Below are 24347 nucleotides of genomic sequence, written 5' to 3'. Positions count from 1 at the left end.
AATCTCGTTTAAGAAATTGTTCATACGTAGAACATGCTATTGCGCTGAGAATCAACTGATATTTATAATCTCCGTATGCAGGTGATGAAGGGTTTTTGCTGCATACACCAGTTGTCCAAAAATTTCGTCACAGTGAACTCTAAGATATTTTTTTTATCTTATATCCTATGTGTGGATGATACTACTTATGAGATAAACTTAATATGCTTTATCCCCAGGTAGGTGTTTAATAAATGGCACTTCGTCTTTTAACGCAATTCCTCAACGTCGTTTCAAGATTTAGATTTATCAAAACTTTGATGGATTTTAAAATTCTTGCCTTATAAAATAAATGATAGTGAACAAAAATTTTGTTATAAGCAGGAAAAAGGACGCGTTTGCGGATTATGACTCCCCACTCGTTCTTTGAAGAGAAACGTAAGATTTAAAAGTTAAGTTTTGACATTTCAAAAAAATTGCTTTCTTACATTGTATTGTGTAAACCTTGAAGAAATGTAAGGTGTAACTTACCATGGATCCGGGTGTACAATGTACGAGGGGTTAACGTTAGCCTAGCACTGTCTGCACTTCCACCTTTCGAAGAATGACATGATCCCATGGTTCTTACAACTTTCAGTCAATGATTGTCAAACTTGTTTTAAGAAAGGCATATATCAAAGATCTCAGATTTGTACATGGTATATTCGCTCTATAGCAATGTCACTATTAACATCGTGTTGCCTTCAATTTATGCGTCATCAGTTTGAATAGAAATCATACATAGAGTTTCAAAGGGTTTACCTCAAAGTTAAAAACTATTAAAAAAATATAAAAAATAGTGTGAGATAAATAGAGCATCTATATTATTATGTGATTTGTCAAAGGGCGCTGATTGTGGTTACCAAGGTTAAAATGTCATAAAATTTTAAAGATATATATGCCGTATTAGTGTTTTATTTTTAAAAAATATAAATATATGTGGTGTCTCATCAAGTTATATAATTTAGAAAATTCCACTTCATCACTTTTAAAAGTATTTTAGTTTCTATTATTTGATAAAAATTGTTAACTCTCCGAGTCCAAAATTAAACTGCCTCTTATTGAAATATTCATGATCACGTGCTCTCTCATGTTCACAGCAAACAATGGTCGAATCTATTGAATGAGCCGAAAAGCATGATAGTCTACTACGTTTTTTTTTACTACAAACACGTGGGTTAGGGAAATTTAAGATGCGATTTCAAATGACAGCTGGAAAGCCAATCTACAATTTTTTGTAAAGTATTTGAGAAAAATACGAAGAATGGGCCATAATTGAGATTTTGCATTCTCACATTAACAAACAAATTCAGTTTTTCCTTCTTAAAAATATCGCTCACAAAGGCTCCACAAGTTAATAAGACTCCAGTTTTTAAACTCGATGTATTTGTAAATTTATCATGTAACTGGTTGAAATACTTGTTGCTCTGTTATATGTTACTATAAATTTAAATTCATGCATTTATAAAAAAAAGTTGCACGTTTTATTCTAAATTACCTCTTTCGTAATTCTTATGTGCATTGATCGTAGAACGTGTATAGAGTAGCATACTGTATGTATGCACACGTTGTAAACAATGTCTATTCGTGAGCACACCTCGTAGTTGGTTGCTTTTTAGCTCACCTGAGCCGAAGGCTCAAGTGAGCTTTTTTGATCACATTGTGTCCGTCGTCCGTCCGTCCGTCTGTCCGTCCGTAAACTTTTCACATTTTCGACTTCTTCTCTAGAACCACTGGGCCAATTTTGACCAAACTTGGTACAAAACATCCTTGGGTAAAGGGAAATTTAAATTGTTAAAATGAAGGGACATATCCCCGGGGTCGCAAGGGGAGATAATCAAGAGAAGACAAAAATAGGGTTGGGTCATTAAAAAATCTTCTTCTCAAGAACCACGGGGCAAGTAAAGCTGAAAATGGGGAAAGATCCTGGGGTAGTGTAGATTATAAATTGTTAAAATCATGACCCCCGGGGGAAGGGCGGGGCCACAATGGGGAATCAAAGTTTTATATAGAAATATATAGGAAAATTCTTTGAAAATCTTCTTCTCAAGAACCACTGGGCCAGAAAAGCTGAAACTTATGTGGAAGCATCCTGGTGTAGTGTAGATTCTAAATTGTGCAAATCATGACCCCCGGGGGAAGGGCAGGGCCACAATAGGGAATCAAAGTTTTACATAGAAATATATAGGAAAAATCTTTGAAAATCTTCTTCTCAAGAACCACTAGGCCAGAAAAGCTGAAACTTATGTGGAAGCATCCTGGTGTAGTGTAGATTCTAAATTGTGCAAATCATGACTCCCGGGGGAAGGGCAGGGCCACAATGGAGAATCAAAATTTTATATAGAAATATATGAAAAAATCTTTGAAAATCTTCTTCTCAAGAACCACTGGGCCAGAAAAGCTGAAACTTATGTGGAAGCATCCTGGTATAATGTAGATTCTAAATTGTTCAACTAATGACCCCCGGGGAAGGGTGGGGCCACAATGGGGAATCAAAGTTTTATATAGAAATATATAGGAAAAATCTTTGAAAATCTTCTTCTCAAGAACCACTGGGCCAGAAAAGTGAAGCTTATGTGGAAGCATTCTGGGGTAGTGTAAATTCTAAATTGTAGGAATCATGACCCCAGGGGCAGAGCGGGGCCATTATAGGGGAATCAAAGTTTTACATAGAAATATATAGGAAAAATCTTTGAAAATCTTCTTCTAAGGAACCACTGGGCCAAAAAAGCTGAAACATATGTGCCCATGGAAGGATCATGTGGTAGTGTAGATTTCAAAATGTCTAAATTATGATCAGTGGGGTAGGGTTGGGATGCATTATGTATAACAAGGGGGGAATCTGGTAAAGAACAGAATGGTCAAAGCTTCTCAGGTGAGCGATGTGGCCCATGGGCCTCTTGTTGTACAGAAGAATAGTCTCCTGAAATTGTAATTGTCTTGTAACTGCATAACAGTACAGCATGGGGAAACTGTTAACAAACGGACCTGTACAATTGAGTGGGGAAAACTCTTTTTTTTCATTGTTAATGAATGGGATTGGTAGATAATAGATTAAATGCATTAAGCGTTTAAATGCATGGAAAAAATGCATCACGCCTTTCCGAGAGCGATTTAAAAAACTAGTATTTTCAAAAGTAACCCATAAATGCATTAAATGCAACTGATTGAGCTGATTGGTCGATATGTCAGTCATGTTGGTTCCTCACTGAACAGACGTCACAGAAAATAGTTTCCTCGACCTGATGATTCTCGTGATACTTTCCTATGCGCAGATCCAGCATAACGTCAATCCTTCATAAATATGCATTAGAAAATCGTGTTCTTTTCCCGACCAGTACTTTGTTAATACCGAATAATATTTAGTCGAATTTGAAAGAATGCTTCATTTTTGATAGCTTATCATACTTAAGATATTTTTGTTTGGTTTCAGCTGTGCAAAAATACTGTTTAAAACGGCATACATATCTTTATTGTGATTAAAATGATTATTTTCTACACTGTAACTACATGTTAAACGAGTCACACGTTAACAAAAATTAAATTCATGAGAAATAAAGTTGTTACCGTTATTTCTGACACCTTTGGAACAGTATGGCTTATTAAATGGACAGTTAAGAAAACTGCAAGATGCATATTTTAAAATTTGACAGAAAAAAAATGACGTCTATCATCCGAACGGGACAACGTCAAGTCATAATATTATGGTTTAATATTGTTTAAGCAACATGAGACACAAACTATTTAACTAGTGCTAATTGTAACGGGGACCGTTACAGATGTTCCCCAAACGCTCCCCAACTTCCTGTTGGTGCCACATTCCCTGTAAGCTTCATTAAATAAGACAAACTCTATGCATTTGAGGCTTAAACAACATTTACCCAGGAGAAAGTACGAAGTTCATTCAAATTTTAGAATTCCACGCGTGCGCATGTGAATGCACGTGCGTATTGACCATATCATCTTGGCTATACCATCTATATATTTAATATACTAAATGTTAAAGTAATTAATCCAAAAGTATTACAAAATACGCTCATTAAACTGTATTTTTGATTTAGCTCATTTCACGTGGAAGCACGTGCATATATGAGCATGATGACCATACCTTCTTGTAGAAGTACATTTCATCTATCTATGATCTAAATCCCACCCCGTTTGGTTGAAAACCAAGGGAGTTATAGCTGTTTAAATTTTCAGCCAATCAGATTGCAGTGCACGTACACGCACGTGTATGCATTGCATGATGACCATACCATCTTGTAGAAGTTCAATATATATATATGTATGTTCCAAATCTCATCCTGTTTGGTTGAAAACCAAGGGAGTTATAGATATTTAAAGCATAAGCCAATCAGATTGCAGCGCATGTGCATGTACGCGTTTTCATGATAACTGCTATATATTTTATTGCAGGATATCCTAATACATGCCTATGTATAAAATTTCAAAGGATTTCGTCAGAAAAAAAGAAAGATATTGAGACTTTAGTTTCAGCCAATCAGAGCAAAGTGCACGTGCATGCACGTGAGATCTTGATTTTTGACCATGTCATCTTGTCTATGCTTCTAATATATACTTATAAAATGAGTTTCAAAGCATTTCATCAATAATTTAAATAGTTACGTCTGTATCAATTATGTTGGACATTTTTCATGTTGCACGTGCGAGCTCTTGCAAGCATACGTGCATGCACATGCTTTCATGATAATTCTCATATTACAGGCTGTAGATCTCCCTAATGTATGACTATGTTCAAAATTTCAAATGATTTTATCAAAAAACAAGAAAGATATAGAGACTTTAGTTTCAGCCAATCAGAGCAAAGCGCACGTGCATTATATATTGATCATTTCAAGTTTTGCACGTGCGCGCTCTTGCAAGCATGTGCGCGCAAAATGACCTTGATTCCGCAAATCTACATAACATGTCCTCTGACCCTAAAAACATTTCACCTAAATCGGATGTGTAGTTTACAAGATCATTCGCGGACAAAATTTTCCCGAGAAGAAAAATAATAATAACTAGAGCAAAGCTCGTTGCAAAGCAACGAGTAGGTCTTCCGTCCGGTTATGACCGGAAGTTCTGGAAGTGACAGAACAAAAGAAAGCAATGAGCTGAGTAGTCTCCACTGACTTTATAATTTCAATTTTGCATCAAAACCTTCAAAATAAGCCATTTTTGCTACTTCCGGTTTGACCGGAAGTGACGACAACGGTCGGAAAAATTACCTATTATGCTCCCAGAGACATATGTAACCCAAAACCTTGTCAAGAACGGCAAAAAAAGCTTTTTCCGACTACTTCCGGTTTGGCCGGAAGTGACGACGCCGGACGTATTTTGACGACTTCAATAGATTAAGCTTGACATTTTGAACAATTTTGCTTCTTTGATGTATAATAAATTCTCAATACTTTTTGAGATATAAAGGAAAAACGTGTGGCCCCTCTAGACCCTTAATTTTAGGGGCCAGCCCTTTTTCGATGTATCATTTGAAAGATCTTTAAATTCTACACTTCTTTTGTTCTACATGCTTTAACAAAATTTTTCTAGGTAAAAAGTTATCGTAGAAAAGGTGTTAAAAATTTTGAAATTCTAGATAGGATTATTTTCGGGCCAAAGCGAACGTCGGCGCTTCGTACTTCCGGTGGTTGTGATATACGAAATTCACTTCTCCAAAGGTTGCTCTAGCATCACTGAAAATTTCATGTTTCTGTGTTAAGTGCTTTTTTGAGAAAACTGCCGGACAAAGCGACCCTCTGAAAATCACTAAAACGCGGAAAACTCAAAACCGGAAGTGACGTCAGCAAAACAAAAAAATATATGTCTAGATTTTTTCATGCTCTATCAGTCCTGAAAGTTTCATGAAAATCGAGTGAGCCGTTTTCAAGAACTTGCGTGCACAAAATCGGTAAGAAAAAAAACAATAATAATAATAATAATAATAATAACTAGAGCCGAGCTCGTTGCAAAGCAACGAGTAGGTCTTCCGTCAGGTTTTGACCAGAAGTGCTGGAAGTGACGTGAACAAAAGAAAGCAATAAGCTAAGTAGTCTCTAGTGACTTTATGATTTCAACTTTCCATTAAAACCTTCAAAATAAGCTATTTTTGGCTACTTCCAGTTTGACAGGAAGTGACGACTACGGACGGAAAGTTAAGATTTAAGCTTCCAGTAACATAAGTTGCCCATAAACCTGTCAAGAACAGCAAAAAAATGCAATTTTTGACTACTTCCGGTTTGACCGGAAGTGACGTCGTCAGACGTATTTTGACGACTCCATTAGATAAAGCTTGAAATTTTGAACAACTTTGCTTCTTTGACGTTTTACAAATTCTCAATACTTTTTGAGATATTAAGGAAAAACTGTTGGCCCCTTTTGGCCCTTTATTATAGGGGCCAGCCCCTTATGGTTGATATATTTTGAAAGATCGTGACATTCTCTACAACTTTTGTTCTATATGTCTTTACAAATTGTTAACATGTAAAAAGATATTGCAGAAAAGGTGTTAAAAATTTCTGAGTTCCTGGTAGAACTTTTTTCGAGCCATAGCGAGCGCCGACATGCGGCGCTTCCGGAAAAAGAGAATGGTGTGTGACAAAAGAGCACACCTTGCTCTATCATCGCTGAAAATCTCATGTTTCTGTCTGAAGGCATTTTCGAAAAAAATGATGGACAATGAGACCCCCTGAAAATCACTAAATCGCAGAAATCTCAAAACCGGAAGTGACGTCATCAAAACAAAAAATTTACTTTCAGCTTTTTTTGATGTTCTATCAGTCCTGAAAGTTTCATGAAAATCTATCCAGCCGTTTTCGAGAAATCGCGTGCACAAAATCGGTAAGAAAAAAAAAACAATAATAATAATAACTAGAGCAAAGCTCGTTGCAAAGCAACGAGTAGGTCTTCCGTCCGGTTTTGACCGGAAGTGCCAGAAGTAACGTCAACAAAAGAAAGCAATGAGATAAGTAGTCTCCAGTGACTTTAAAAATTCATTTTGCATTAAAATCTTCAAAATAAACTTTTTTGGCTACTTCCGGTTTGACCGGAAGTGATGTCGACGGACGGAAAATTTAGTATTTTGCTTCCAGTGACATATGTTACCCAAAAACATGTCAAAAATGGCCAAAATATCCCTTTTTTGACTACTTCCGGTTTGAGCGGAAGTGACGTTGTTTGACGACTTTCGACAATTCAGGCTTCATTTCCGGCTGACATCAAAGCCGAAAAACCAGAAAAAACTAAAATCAAACCATTTTTTTCTATTTTCTTATGATTCAAGAGAGAACGTTAAATTTTTCGTCAACTTCCGGTATAAATCGGAAGTACTTCAAATCGATGCTTTTTGTTGACTATTGTGAATGTAAACATAAGTTCTGTTTGCCTTTTTTATTGACGGTTAAATTTTTCAAAAAATCTTGAATTTAAACATCACTTCCTGTGTCGACCGGAAGTGGCGGATGCCAAATTAAAAGATGTAATACATATCTTAAAGAGATGTTTTACCATCCCTGAAAATTTCATGATTCAGTCTTGAGTGGTTTACAAAAAGATGCGTGGACAAAATGACGATTTTAAAAATGAAAATCGGACAAAAAATGCGACCGGAAGTGATTTTTTAAAAAATGAAAAAAAGATCTGGAGATATTACAAAAATGCATAATTCCTGAAAAAATCATTAAAATCGGTTCTGTAGTTTCCGAGAAATCTCGTGTACTATGAAAAGGGAAAAATAATAATAATAGGAAACATAAGAAAAACAGTAAGGTCTTCCGAAGGAAGTCGGAAGACCTTAATAAAAATAGTGGAAAAGAAACCTAAGAATAACAAGAAGGTCTTCCGCTGAAGACGGAAGACCTTAAAAATAGTGGAAAAGAAACTTAAGAATAACAGTAAGGTCTTCCGCTGAAGACGAAAGACCTTAACTAGAAAAGAAACTCGTTGCGAGCAACGAGAGGTCTTCCGTCCGATTCAGAAAAAAAACGTAAAATCAAACTGAAAAAGTGATTCTAGAAATCGGAAACACGGGGGATCGAAACCGGGTCGCCAGCGTGAAAATCCATTGCGGTACCCATTACACCTTTGGTAACCCGCTTCAAATTAACATTTGAATTGTTTTTTTTTTGTTATTCCAACATACATTACATTTTTTTAATTCAGTTTGGAATTATAAAAAGAGAGCTAGCTTGCCAAACTTTTATCAAGATGATCACATCAGAATTTGTTACTTGAGTTTTAACAGTAATTTTTAGTATAGATATTACATTAGTGATGAACAGATGATACAGTTTTCTCTCCTTTTTTCGATATGTATTCAACTTTTTATTCCATGCAACTCCATATACAGGCTTGCCAATGTTATATATTTCTGCACTATTGTCTCTATTTGTCTACTAATTAAGTCGGGTCACTATACATTATTTCGTGCCAAACGTCACAAGTAGTTCTTAACGCTATCCTTTGAAATGTTTGATCTATTGAATGGATTTGATAGTTTCAATGAAAATTAGAAATGTATCTTCTTATAACCGGAATTTTGAGCGTTAGAATGTATATTTATTACATTGTTCAAATATAATATTGTATACGGTCAAGTACCACTAAAGCAGTGAATTCGGTAAGATTTTCCACAAATTTTGTATACTGTTTACCCCCAAAGTTGAGATAAGTTACACGTTCATGAAAAGACTCGAATGTTTCACTGAAAAAAAAAATCACTCGCCCTCCGACGGTCAAGGAATCTGATACTATCTATGTTCAATAACCTGCATTTATTACATGAATATTTATATTACCTTTAATATACAATCTTTCAAAAAATGTTTTTCTTATTTATGTCTTTTCTCTTCATTCAATATGTCACAAGCCAGCGTGGAAAAATAAACAGAAGTCAAGTAATACTTCAGAAACATAGTGAATATTAAGTAAGGCAAGTTTCTTGTAAAGCTATTAGTTATAATCATGGTTTAGGATAAGTTTTCCCTGGTGCAAAACAAAAGTCTGTAGTCATCGTATTTCCAGTTGTAGTCATGTTGTATTCTACTATGAGATGCAGACAACAGCAATTTCAATAGAAGTTTGAGGAAACCTCATATTAAAACTATACTCAATGCAACGTAATTGCGATGTAACAATCTAAACAATCCTTTACATTTCATAAATCTTTTTGGTAGAAGTTTCGTTCATCTAAACGCTCAGCTGACCTTCTAGAACCCGACTTGCTAAATGGCGGAGTTTACGGAGACCGCCGCCATCTTGGACACACTTCAGATTTTTAAATGCGAATATCTAGTGTGTTGTTTCATCAATTCTAAAATAAATTGTATATTAGGCTTTTCCAGTAGGGTCTTAATTACCATTTATTACATCAAACAAAAATATTGAAAAACAAAAAAAGTTGAAAAAGTGCATTTTTGAATTCACTTCCTGTAGCGACCGGAAGTTCTGACGACGCAAACGAAGGCCAAATTGCACATCTATAACTCATGGTCTATCATCTCTAACAAGTCTCCAGTTAATATCTTGAGCCGTTTTCGAGAACATTCGAAGACAAAATTACATTTTTAAATCAGGAAATTGCCCATAACTTGGCACTGGTAGCGACTTTTCCAACAAACGGAATTTTGTATAAAATTCATATAATGACCTATAATTCCTGAAATTTTCATTGAAATCTACCGAATAGTTTACGAGAAATCGCCTGCACAAAATTTTGTCTAAAAAAAAAGAATAATAATAAGAAACAATAGAATCACTATAAGGTCTTCCGTGAAGACGGAAGACCTTAATAATAATAATAAGAAGAAGAAACAGAGTAAAAACAATATGTTCCCCAACTTCGTTTGGGGAACATAATTAACAACTCGAAATTATTGAAATATATTTAGTTCGTGGACATGTCATTAGTGTATGCGAATTTTCAACGGTGTGTTAAATTATATAAGTATTATAAGAAGTGGAAAAACCTATATTTTTTATGAAAATAAGATATCCTAATTATCGATGACATTGTTATATGCTATAGCGCTAGGAAATCAGGGTGGTAGACATTCGAGTTCTTAAACTCAAAACAATACAAACAAGCGTAAAAATATTTAACGAAAAATCACCAAAATCCCTAAGCTATAAATATTAAGACTTGGCGTCGTTTTCTACATATCTTAATAATTCATTTAATGACTTTTACTTATGATTTAAAGTGTGCATTCACTGTGGATTTCTGTTAAATTTAGTGAAAATACCTGAAGAAGTTATGAAGTGGGACATAAATGCACGAATGAGGTTTGTGGAAATGTCCAGGACAGGACGTAAGGACATTTTCAGAGCCAGAGGAATGATAGTAGGATGTGCTGGTGCAGGAAAAACCACTTTACTACAAATGCTTAAAAGAACAAAGGCAGACAAAGGTCACCCTGATTCAACTGTTGGTCTTGATATCCACGAAGATTCCTTTGAAATAAGGAATGACACTTTAATTGGTGATTTAATTTTTTATTTTCTATGTTTAACATATAAGGCCATGATATAATTTTGTAGGTGATTGTCATAAATCAAAAGGGCCATGATATGGATATATTGTGTCAAATACGCTTTCTTTAATTTAATATTCAGACTCTGAGACTTGCAACTACACCATACAGACGCTGCATGAACAGTATCCCCTCGCTACACATGTGTCGACTGTCTATCAGTGTCTTGAATGATCACACAGGTTTTTCCTTTTTCCATTTTATATACATATGCAAACATATAAACAGTACAAAAACAAATATACATTAGACTGAAAGTAAAAAACATGCCACACTGGATATAGTTACAACATGCATATTACCTCAAAATCCTAGAAATCTGTGTCTACTACTGCACAAGCTCTTCTATTAAGTCTACCTTTTAACGTAATTCTACAAGTGACTGAAATCTATATCAAAAACTTGAATTAAACGATCTGACTTCTGACACACGTCTGCTACACTATAACACTTCGGATATCGGCTACACTTCTGCTCTACTATTTTCCTGTTTCTAAAACTAGACAAAAGATAAACAAACGGATAAAAACGGAAACGGACTAAAAATACACTATATACTTTAACCTGATAAAAACGGACACATGAACAATTACACTTATGAGATGACATACACAATAAAATAGAAAGTGAATTGTAAATTAAACATTGTTAATGTTAACACATTCACAACAACTCAGTTTGCACGAAACACAGCACGGTTTACACAAAACGCTTTGCACGTTTTTCACGAAAGGTTGCCAAAAAAAAAGATTTGTACGCGTTTTCACATCCTTTGTACACGTTTCTCACACGCTCTGGTCTAGATTTTGAATTTTTACTCGGGATCCCTTTGGCGGTTTCATTATCGCAATCTTTCACGACACATTTAGCAGCTGTTAAAATTAAAATTCAGTATATCAGTATTATACAGGTAAAATTGATGCGAAGTATTAAATCGACCGCTAACAAAGATTTGAATTTTAAAAGCACCCATGCAAGAAAACCACAAGATATTCACGACTGAAATAGTGTGCATTTTTAATCAGGCTGTCGTCAAGCAGAATAAATAAATAATTCCAAAAAATAAATAAAAATTTTAGTGCACTTGCTCATCAAATGATTTCATCAATTTAAAAAATTCAATGATAAGAATGTTATGAAAATAAACATGGATCTCTGTCACCTGACGACACCCATTGTTTCTGCAGAGTAGGCTATGCTGCAAGGCCTAGTGCAATTAAAATTTTGGAAAAGAATTCTTGTGTCATTCACAGCTGTAAATATTCAAAATATTTTTTTAATAATTGAACAAATTTTCAATTATTAGTCACCAGGCACTTTTACTTCATCAATTATCCGTAAAATCGTGCCTATTTCCTCTCATATCTTGTACACTCCCAGGCAGGGGAGTACGTATTGTAAACTATTTTATATAACCTTGAAAAATCAATTATCTGATAAGAAATGATAATGAAATTGAAACATAAAAACATTTAATAAGTAGTTTAAAAAATGTTTTTAAAATATTTTATTCATGATTTTATACATGTTATCCGTTAACTGTTTTTTTACTGAACTAAAAAAATATAACGTTTCATTTCCCAATGTGGACTTTCTAACACAACCACAAATAGATCGGCTGCAACTTCTACAGATAATAAAATGTAGAATTATTCAGTGTATGCTGTAATTCTGTAATAAATAATTGCCATTTCTTTTTTTTATTTATAAATTGCTTAAAGATGAAATGCTGAAAAAATTGTCTCCGTATAACACATTTTATTTGCTAACTTTATCACTGCGAGATAATATATGTTACAGTAAAAAAGTGTAATCAGGAATTTCATGTATTTCCTGAATTTTAGGAAATACACGAAATTCCTATTCTCCTTAGGGAATTCACGTTTTTACTGATTTCAAATGGGAAATACACGTACTTACTGATATTTTCAATACTTTTTACAAGTATTTACCAAATGTTTTGGTGAGATTTAAAATATTTATAGATGCATAATATAGTAAATGTTAATATTAGTTAGCACATTATTTGAAGAAATTATATTTGAAATACACCTCTATTTATTCATAAATTCAAAAATGCATTATTTGTAAATATTAACAAAACTAGAGCAAAGCTCGTTGCAAAGCAACGAGTAGGTCTTCCGTCCTGTTTGACCAGAAGTAGCTTTCATTTTGAACAAAATTGAGAAATAACTCTTTAAAATGATTTGAATCCTCTTCAGCTATGTTAATTAATGCAAAAATAAGCAATTTTTGTTACTTCCGTTTTAACCGGAAGTGACGACGACGTACGAAAAATTTATTTTTATGCTCCAAGAGACATATTTTACCCAAAAACTTGTCAGGAACGGCAAAAATACGCGTTTTCCGACTACTTCCGGTTTGGCCGGAACTGACAACGCCGGACGTTTTTTGATGACCCAAATAGATTAAGCTTGAAATTTTGAACAACTTTGCTTCTTTGACGTATTACAATTCTCAATACGTTTTGAGATATAAGGAAAAAACTTTCGGCCCCTCTAGGCCCTTAATTTAGGGGCCAGCCCCTTATCGTCGATATACGTTGAAGGATCGTGACATTCTTAACAACTTTTGTTCTATATGTTTTGATTAAATATTTACAGGTAAAAAGATACTATTGAAAAAGTGTTTAAAATTTTCAAATTAATGATAGACCATTTTTCGGACCATAACGACCGCCGACGGACGGCGTTTCCGGAAAAAGCCAAATATGAAAGGCACATCTTCAGACATAGGTCTATCATGCCTGAAAGTTTCACGTTCTATCTCGACTCATTTTTCGGAAAAACTCTGGACAACACAACCCTTTAAAATTCATAAAATCGGCAATATCTCAGACCGGAAGTGACGTCATCAAAAAAGAAAAGACACGCATAAGGTTCAAGTGATGATACATGAGTCCTGAAAGTTTCATGAAAATCCATCCAGCCGTTTTTGAGAAATCGCGTGCACAAAATCGGTAAGAAAAAAAAACAATAATAAAAGTGAAAAAGAAACCTAAGAATAACAGAAAGGTCTTCCGCTGAAGACGGAAGACCTTAACTAGCACACAAAAAACATAATGATACACTACTTTCGTTTTCCTGGAAAGAAGTTGTCTTGGTCACTGCATACTTTAAGTAAATTATTTTAATATACTTTTTTCATTTTAGAAAAACTACTTAAAGTCGCTTACTGACATTTTTTCCTTTATTAAATATTCATACAATGTTACTTTGCAATTATTGGCTGTGAATTTAAAACCCTGGATCATTTGCAATTAAAACAATTCTTATGCTGTCTCTTGAAGAATGCAAAAAACAAAAAATATTTATTGTAAAATACATATACTAGTACATGTAATGGAACGAAATTAAAGTCAGTAATTCTAGATGAAACTTTACTATCAGGAATTATTATTATTATTAAGGTCTTCCATTTCCAAAGGAAGACCTTAGTGTTTTCGTTCGGTTTCCTTTCCCCTATTATTAAGGTCTTCCGTGTCCAACGGAAGACCTTTTTGTTTTCCTTCGGTTTCTTTTTCCCTTTTATTATTCCAACTGATTTTGTGCACGCGAGTTCTCAGAAATGACTCGTCCAATTTTCAAGAAACTTTCAGATCTGGTAGCCATTGATCGGAACCTTATTGGAAATTTTTTTGATTGATGACGTCACTTCTTATCTCGAGATATTAAGGATTTTCTGATTTTTCAGAGGGTCTGCTTGTCCTGAGAACTCCTCCTAAACTACTTAATATATTGAGTCAAGATTTTCAGTGAAGTAAGAAGATGGTTTGCAGATGTGCAAATGGGTGTGAAAAATCATAAAAACTTTCATATGATATCAAGAAAAAGGGGCTGACTCCTCAAATTAAGGGCTCAGAGGGGTCAGAAGTCTTTCATCTTTAACTCTTTTATGATCAATATTTTGTGATACATTACAGAAGCAAAGATATTCATCTGAACGAGTTGCAACAATATATTATAAAATTTTGATCATATGTTACGTAATTAGGGGGTCAAAAGGGGCCAGAATGCTAAATATTTTACGCTTCATATCTCGAAAAGGGGAAATATTTTGATAAGCGATATTGAACATAAGATGGTCAGAATAATGTTCTTAACAATATGCATACATTGAATTTTTGTAAAAAGGCCCCATTAAGGACTTGTAGGGGTGGCCCCTAATTATTTCAATTCAGCTTATCTCAATAACGGAAAGAAATTCTGAATAGATGTTTAACAAAAAGTCTCTAAAATTACAAGACCTTTCATTTGATGTAAAAAAAAAATAAGGTTGACTCCTTAAATTAGGGGTTTAGAGGGGCCAGAAGTCTTTCATCTTTAACTCTTTAATGATCAATATAATGTGATACATTACAGCAGCAAAGATATGCATTTGAACTAGTTGCAACAATATATTATAAAATTTTGATCATATGTTACGTAATAAGAGGTCACAAGAGCAAGAATGCTAAATATTTTACGCTTCATATCTCGAAAAGGGGAAATATTTTGATAAGCAATATTGAACAAAAGATGGTCAGAATATTGGTCTCAACAATATGCATACTTTAAATTTGTGTAAAATGGCCCCATTAAGGACTTGTAGAGGTGGTTCCTAAATATTTCAATTCAGCATGTCTTAATAACGAAAAAAAAAAACCTCTGAATAGGTGTTGAACAAAAAGTCTTTGAAATCACAAGACCTTTTACTTGATATCAGGAGAAAGGGACTGTCTCCACAAATAAGGGGCTCAAAGGAGCCAATGGTCTTTCTTTTTTAACTCTTTAATGATCAATTAAATATGAACGATTTTCATCTTAACGATTTACAACAACATTTTATAAAATTTTGATCATGTGTTGCGTAATAAAGGGTTACAAGGAGCCAAAATGCTAAATATTTTATGTTTTGTATCTTGAAAAGGGGGAGTGTTCAAAGTAGCCATATTGAAAAAAAAATGTTCGAGATATTGTTATATAAATCATAAAATACAGATTAAATGAAGGAAAGCATGTGTCATTCTTTTTTAAGTAGTATCTCAGTCAAAATCACATCTCATCTGATCGAGAAATTCAAGGGAAGACCTACTCGTTGTTCGCAACGAGATCGTATCTAGTTATTTTTTCTTCTTACCGATTTTGTGCACGCGAGTTCTCGGAAACGGCTGGGTCGATTTTCAAGAAACATTCAGATCTGATATATATTGGTCTGAACCTTATTGGAAAATTTTTATATGTACGTCATCACTTCCGGTCGTGAGATATAGACGATTTACCAATTTTAAGAGGGTCTGCTTGTCCTGGCAATCACTAAAAAACGAATGAAGATAATGATTTGAGATTTTCAGTGAAGGTACAGGAAGAATTGCTAAATTGCTTTTTTGAGTCTATATCTTTCTATCGTAAAAGGCGTTGAAGCTCGCCCTAGTTAGAAAAATAGGCTCATACCTATCTTGCAAAAATTGATACGTTTTGTTTTATATCTTTTTACTTGTTAATATTTTGTTAAGACATATATAACAAAAGATGTGCAATATAGCAAGATCTTTCATATGATATCAGGAAAATGGGACTAGCCTTTCAAATTAGGTGCATAGAAAGGCCAAAAGTCACTCGTCTTTAACTCTTTAATGATTAATATTTTGTGAACCATGATATTAAACTTAACGAGTTGCAACAATATATACTTAAAATATGATCATATGTTATGTAATAAAGGGCCATAGGGGGCTAGAATGATAAAACTTTGACACTTTACATCTCGAAAAGCGTGAATATTTTGATTAGCAATATTGAACAAAAGGTCAAAATGATGTTTCCAACAATATGCATACTTTTAAGTTTTTCATTTTTTACATTTTTTTCGTCGACACTTCCGTTGTAAACCGGAAGTACATGTAGTTTAAATACATGTATAGCAATTTTTTTTTTCATTTTGTTATGAATGTAATGTTCATTATAGAGATTTAAAGAATGCGTTGCATCTTAATATTTCCACCGGAAGTACGGTTCGTTTAAACCGGAAGTTGTATAAAAATGAGTATTTTCCATCGCTATATTCAGGGATGATAACTGCATGGTTGATGTAGAGTTGAAAGTAGATTTGAGCACATACTGTCGCACCGGAAATGAATAAGTAGAACCGGAAGTTGATTGGAATTGATAGATCCAACATTTTTTTTTTCTTACATATTTTTAAGAATTTTTGTGCCTTTTTGACATTTTTATCCTATCTGTGGAATTATCCCAACACAGGTTTTATTCCATCAGATATCGGACGGAAGACCTACTCGTTGCTTGCAACGATGTTGCATCTAGTTAAGGTCTTCCGTTTCCAACGGAAGACCTTATTGTTTTCGTTCGGTTTCTTTTTTCCCTATTATTAAGGTCTTCCGAATTCCTTCGGAAGACCTTACTGTTTTTCTTATGTTTCCTATTATTTTTATTATTCTCTTTTCATAGTACACGTGATTTCTCTGAAACTACCGGACCGATTTCAAAGATTTTTTCAGAAATGATGCATTGTTGTTATATCTCCAGACATTTTTTTTATTTTTTGAAAAATCACTTCATTTTTTTTATTTTTTGAAAAATCACTTCCGGTCACATTTTTCGTCCGATTTTCTTGTTTTTAAATTGCCATTTTGTCCAAGCATTTTCTTGTACACCACATAAGATTGAATCACGATATTTTCGGGGATGATTAAACATTTCTTTGAGTTATGCATGGCCTCTTTTGATTTTGAATCCGTCACTTCCGGTCGACACTGGAAGTGAAATTTAATTTCGAGATTTTTTGAAAAATTTAACCGTTTTTAAATAAAGGCAAATAAAACGTATGTTCACATTAACATTCGTCAACAAAACGCATCCATTGGAATAACTTCCGATGTGAACCGGAAGTAGTCGAAAAATTAAACTTTTTTCTCTCGAGTCAAACGAAATAGAATAAAATGGTTTTATTTGAGTTTTTTCAAAGATTTTTTGTACTTGTTACTTTGATGTCAGCCGGAAAAGATGCCTGAATTGTCTAAATTCATCATATGATTTCACTTCCGGTTTTAAACGGAAGTATTTAGAAAATGCAAATTTTGCGTTTTTTTTGACAGGTTATTGGTTATTTAATGGCACTATAAGCATCCAAACAATTTTTTCTATTCCTGACATCACTTCCAGTCAAATCGGACATGTCACTTCCGGTCAAACAGGAAGTAGCCAAAAATAGTTTTTTTCAAGTTTTGACGCAAAATTGATAACTTTTAAATTTTTAAGTCACTGGAGGCGTCTTAACTCATTGCTTACTTTTCTTGACGTCACTTCTGGTCGAAACTGGACGGAAGACCTACTCGTTGCTTTGCAACGAGCTTTGCTCTAGTTATTATTATTATTATTCTTACCGATTTTGTGCACGCGAGTTCTCGGTAGTGGCTCATCCGATTTTCATTAAACTTTCAGATCTGATCAGTATTGGTCTGAACCTTATTGGAAATTTTTTTCGGCGATGACATCACCTTCTATCTCTGAATATTATGAATTTTCTGATTTTTAGAGGGTAGGCTTGTCCGGGAAACTCCTCCGAAACGACTAAAGATATTGACTTAAGATTTTCAATGAAAGTAAAGGAAGAATTGTAGAGTTGCGGGCTGGTGTCCAAATCTTTCTAGCGAAAAAGGCGCCGAAGCTCGGTAAGGCACGGAAAAATATCTCAGAAACATCTCACAAAATTTGACACCTTTTGTTTCATATCTTCTTATCTCTTTATAATTTGTTAAGACATATTGAACAAAAGTTGTGCAGAATTACAAGTGATATTACATGATATGAAGAAAATGAGGCTGACTCCTCAAATAAGGGGCTCAGAGGGGCCAGAAGTCTTTCATTTTTAACTCTTTAATGATCAATATTTTGTGATACATTACAGAAGCAAAGTTTTTCATATTAACGATTTGCAACAATATATTATACTATTTTGGTCATATATTACGTAATTAGGGGACACGAGGGGCCAGAATGCTAAATCTTTGACGCTTCATATCTCGAAAAGGGGGAAAATTTTGATAAGTAATATTGAACAAAAGATGGTCAGAATAATGATCTAAACAATATGCATACTTTGAATTTTTGTAAAATGGCCCCATTAAGGACTTGTCGGGGTGGCCCCTAAATATTTATATTAAGCATATCTTCTTAACAAAAAGAAATCTCTGAATAGTTGTAGAACAAAAAGCCTTTGAAATCACAAGACCTTTCGTTTGATATCAAGAAAAAGGGGCTGACTACTCAAATAAGGGGCTCAAAGGGGCCAGAAGTCTTTTATTTTTAACTCTTTAATGATCAATATTTTGTGATACATTACAGATTTAAAGTTGTTCATATTAATGATTTGCATCAATATATTATACTATTTTGGTCATATATTACGTAATTAGGGGTCACGTGGGGCCAGAATGCTAAATCTTTGACGCTTCATATCTCGAAAAGGGGGAAAATTTTGATAAGCAATATTAAACAAAAGATGGTCAGAATAATGATCTAAACAATATGCATACTTTGATTTTTTGTAAAATGGCTCCAATAAGAAGTTGTCGGGGTGGCCCCTAAATATTTATATTTAGCATATCTTCTTAACCAAAAGAAATCTCTGAATAGTTATAGAACAAAAAGTCTTTGAAATCACAAGACCTTTCGTTTGATATCAAGAAAATGGGGCTGACCCCTCAAATTAGGGGCTCAAAGGGGCCAAAAGTCTTTTATCTATAACTCTCTAATGATCAATATTCTGTTATACATTACTGAAGCAAAAGTATTTATCTTAAAGATTTGCAACAATATATGATATAATTTTGATCATATGATACGTAATTAGGGGTCAGAAGGGTCCAGAATGTCAAATCTTAATTTGACGCTTTGTATTTCAAAAAAGGGGGGATATTTTGATAAGCAATATTGAACAAAAGATGGCAAGAATAATGTCCTAAGCAATATGCATACTTTGAATTTTTGTAAAACTGCCCCATTGAGGACTTGTAGGAGTGACCCCTAAATATTTTTATTTAGCATATCTCCACAACAAATAGAAATCTCTGAATAAGTTTTGAACAAAAAATCTTCAAAATCACAAGACCTTTCATTTGATATCAAGAAAAAAGAGCTGACTCCTTAAATTAGGGACTTAGAGGGCTCAAAAGTATTTCATCTTCAACTCTTTCATGATCAATGTTTTTTTATAAGTATCCCTTATGAGAAGCAAAGATATTCATCTTAATGATTTGCAACAACACATTACAAAGTTTTGATCATATGTTACGTAATAAGTGGTTGCAAGAGGCCAAAATGCTATATCTTTGATGCTTTATATCTCGAAAAAAGGGAGTATTTTGTAAGCCATATTGAACAAAACATGTTCAGAATATCGTGATAAAAATCAGAAACTTAAAAAGAAATGAAGGAAAACTTAATGTCATTATCTTTTAACGAATATCTCAGTCAAAGTCACATCTTAACTTATCGAGAAATTCAACGGAGGACCTACTCGTTGCTCGCAACGAGATCCCATCTAGTTATTATTATTTTTTTTTCTTACCGATTTTTGTGCACGCCAGTTTTAGGAAACGGCTCTGTCGATTTTCACGAAACTTTCAGATCTCATAGATATTGGTCTGAACCTTATTGGAAATTTTTTATAAGTACGTCGTCACTTCCGGTCGTGAGATGATTTACTGATTTTAAGAGGGTCAGCTTGTCCGGGCAATCACTAAAAAACGAATGAAGATATTGACTTGAGATTTTCAGTGAAGGTAGAGGAAGGTTTGGTGAATTGCTTTTTTGAGTCTATATCTTTCCAGCGCAAAAGGCGTTGTACCTCGCCTGAGCTCGTTATAATTATTATTTTTCTGACCATCAATTTTTGTGCACGTGATTTCTCGAAGACTACTGGATGGATTTTTATGACATTTGCAGAAACATGTGTTGCTATCTGAAGATATCATATCTTGGAGATTTTTTGGAAATTCCTTTCTGGTGCCAAGTTACGGACAATTTTCTGATTTTAAATTGACATTTTGTTCGCGGATAATCTAAAGAACGGTAAAAGATATCACTGTGAAACTTTCAGGTATTATAGATCGTGATAAGTACTATCCAAGACGTGATCTTTTGTACGTCGTCTCTACTTCCTGTCGTAACGGCATGCAAAGAAAAAAAGTCAATTTTTTAAACTTTTTTGTTTTTCAATATTTTCAAATCATATTTGTATGGTTGATAGAAACATTTCTAATTAGGCTGAATATACAATTTGTTTGTAAATTGATGAATTCGAACTCGAGATTTTAACATTCAAAAGTCTGAAGCGGGATCTTAATGGCGGCGGTCTCTGTCCATTCCGACATTTCGCAATAGGGGGTTTACATAAGCAGCCGAGCGTTTGCTTGAACGAAAGTAACATAAGGAGCAATGAAATGTGCAGGGATACTTGGATTGTCACGTCGTAGGTTCGTTGCAATTCGGTGTCAAACTACATTTATTATCCAAGGTATACTTACAAGTCTTCTTTAATTGGTTTTGGTTGTTTCTCAAAGTAGAAATAGAAAAGAATTAATTTGCAAATGAAGTACAATATCCATATCTTTTGTTTTGCATCACGGTAACACGCTTAAATCATACTTATAATAAATAGTTTTTCAAGAATGTAGTAAGTAAAAAACGTGACCACTGTTTTCTAATGCACACTTGTGTCATATTAAATCAATAGAAAGGACAAATGTTACAATAAGAAAATATTTTATTTTTAAAGATAACAATTTTTCAAAGACCGTTTAAGTTTAAGTATATAAACATTTTATTTTCTCAATGCAAGTTTTTGAACATAATGGAATCTTATTTCTTGATCCTCGTAGGGCGATAGAGGCATTTTTTCGGTGAAACATACCACCTTTTTCATAAAAGTGTAAGCAATCGTAAAAGTCAACTTTAGTGATTGAAAATTGAAAAATTAACCATAGCTGTTTCACTGCTTTAGTGTTATTTGCCTATATACGTTTGATTGATTGATTGTATACTGTTTAACGTCCCTCTCCAGAATATTTCACTGATATGGAGACGGCACCATTGCCGGTGAAGGGCTGCAAATTTGGGCCTATGCTCGGCACTCAGGGCCATTGAGTAGGGAGGGATCTTTATCCTGCCACAGCTGCTGTGACACGGGGCCTCGGTCTATACCGTCTCATCCGAAAGACCATGAACATTCTAAGAGAAATTCGCTAAGATTTACTCGTTGCGTTTGGCGCGAAATTATGAAAAGTGACCCTTCTTTCATAATTCCAAGACAGATTAACTGTTGCAGAATTATATGTAAATACAAGTGAAGTAAAAGTAGTTGTTCAAAAAGCGTAATCGATAAGCGTATTGGATTTTCAAGCTAGTGACCCGTTTCAATTACCAGTGTGTCCAAAATATGTTTAATCCATTTTCAGCTCGATTTTATGGGTTATTTTTCGGAATCGCACGGAAGACCTACTCGTTGCGAGCAACAAGATCGTTTCTAGTTATTATTATTATTGATTATTGCAAAACGTATCTATGTTACAATAATTTAAGAGATGCAAGACTCGAATATACGGAAATACCGTATATATCACCATTTAAAAATCGTATATTTTTGATAAATTTTTATGATAAAAATAATGTTAAAAACTAGTTTTAATGAACCAGTCTGATGTTAAAAGCTCCACACCTGAAAAATATTCTTCCAAAAGATATTTTTGTATTAGATATGAATTGAAATTGATAAAAATTTCTGTAAATTACCTATAACATCACAAGAGGATAGCAACGTCTTTAAATGGGATTTTAAAAAAACAATGCACTGAGTATTCAAAAGAAATGCATAACGTCAGCTTAGTAGAGACAATGCTTTAAAACAAGCATATAAGTATCAATTTTGTTTTCCTACTGATATTTTTAAAGGATATGCACAGTCATCCAGCTTAGTTCTGTAAAAACGTGTAAAATTGGCTAAAATTTTCAGTAAATACATGAATTTCAGTATATTCCATGCTATTCAGTAATAACATGTATTTCCTAAAACGGGCAGTAAGTACATGTATTTACTGAATGGTTTAGGAAATACATGAAATTCCTGATTTCACATATTTACTGTAACAAATATATAATTGTGTTTGATTTCTGTAGATAGGTTTTTTCATTGCTATGATTTAGTTGTAAAATACTTGTTAGCTTATACTTTATTCGACTAACGAATAATTCATTATTTTATTTAAGGACATAAGTTCACAAATGATGAAATATTATAACAGAAACAAGTGCTTGTGCAACAAGATTTGTATTTTCAACACTGATGCCAACGAATTGCAACATAGCAAAGATTAAGTTTTATCCTTAAATACCTTAATATAATGTTACCCAAACTAGAGTCTTCTCACTTGAAATACAATAAAATATGAAAGTCCTAGCACCGTTTGTTTAAAAGTTATGACAAAGGATAATATTTTGAAAGGAAGGTCAAATTCCAAGGTCCAAAAGTCAAAGTTTATGGTTTCTTAAGAAAGGTCTAATGTCACAAGGATAACATGTGTTAAGTATGAAAGCGCTAGCCTAAACCGTTCGATATTTTTGGTCAAGGATAATTTTTTTAAAAGTAGGTCAAACTCCAAGGTCAAATGGTCAAAGATCTTAATATTAATTAGAAAGCCCTGGTCCTTACCATTCAAAAGTTATGGCCAAGGTTTAAGTTTTTTTTTCATTAGCACTAAAATCTCCAAGATCGAGGAAGATCAAAAGATCAAGGTTTTGGTATCCAAGGTCTTACCACAAAAATAAATATATGAAGTATGGCAGCCTTAGCCCTAGCCGTAGCCCTAACCATTCAAAAGTTATATCTAAGGTTAAAAATTCTGAAAAGTAGGTCAAACTCAAGACAGACAGACGGACGGACTGACACAACAAAAACTACACTCCCCGAAACTTCGATTACGGGGACATAAAAAGGGGAAAAGAATGCCCATGTTCTTGAGGGACCAGATTAATTTTTCTTTTTAATATACTTGACTCAACATGCTTTATGTTACATCTAAATAAAGAATTTTATCTAACGTAAGCATTATATAGGGGGAAACGGGGGGAGGGGTTAATGGGATGTATTAATTCATTTCTTATTCTTTTTGTCATTTATCTAACAAGATAACAGCAATATCCCGATCATCTTTTAAAATCTTGCATTTCAAACCCAAATAGACGTATGTGTACATTAACAGTCTCGGCATTTGACTTTACTGTACATGTATATAAACAAATAAGATCATTTCATATTCAGAAATATTACAAGAAAACTGAAATATCCTAGATGAAATAAAAAGTTCTCAATTTTTAAAACAGGTATTATACAATAATTCCTAATTAACCTCTTCAACTTTTTATATATGATTTTCAAGAAAAGATTGTCAATTCTCTTTTTCCTCACTTTTTAAAGCTAGAAATACAGATTTACTACTAATAATAAAATCTACGGATAATTGTTGCACTCATTTAATATTAATAGAACTATCTTCTTTCGAAAAAAAAGTAAACCAAGTCGTAATTATTAGGTGTCATTAAGCCATGTAGAAAAACAGGTTTTCAGTTCCATGCACGCGATCGGAACCCGTGAGGGCTGTTGTAAATGATCTTTATCACAGAGAAAATTCTAATATATTTAAGGGGGTAAAATCAAAACAATTTGGTATTAAAAGTATTAAATGAATGTGTCATGTTGTAAATTTTGAATTTATTGATGGCAGTA

The sequence above is a fragment of the Saccostrea cucullata genome, unplaced genomic scaffold (assembly GCF_032062105.1).
Source record: "Saccostrea cucullata isolate Sc308-1 unplaced genomic scaffold, CSIRO_AGI_Scuc_v1 ctg886, whole genome shotgun sequence".
In the NCBI taxonomy this organism is placed as follows: Eukaryota; Metazoa; Mollusca; class Bivalvia; order Ostreida; family Ostreidae; genus Saccostrea; species Saccostrea cuccullata.
This window is presented reverse-complemented; position numbering follows the sequence as displayed.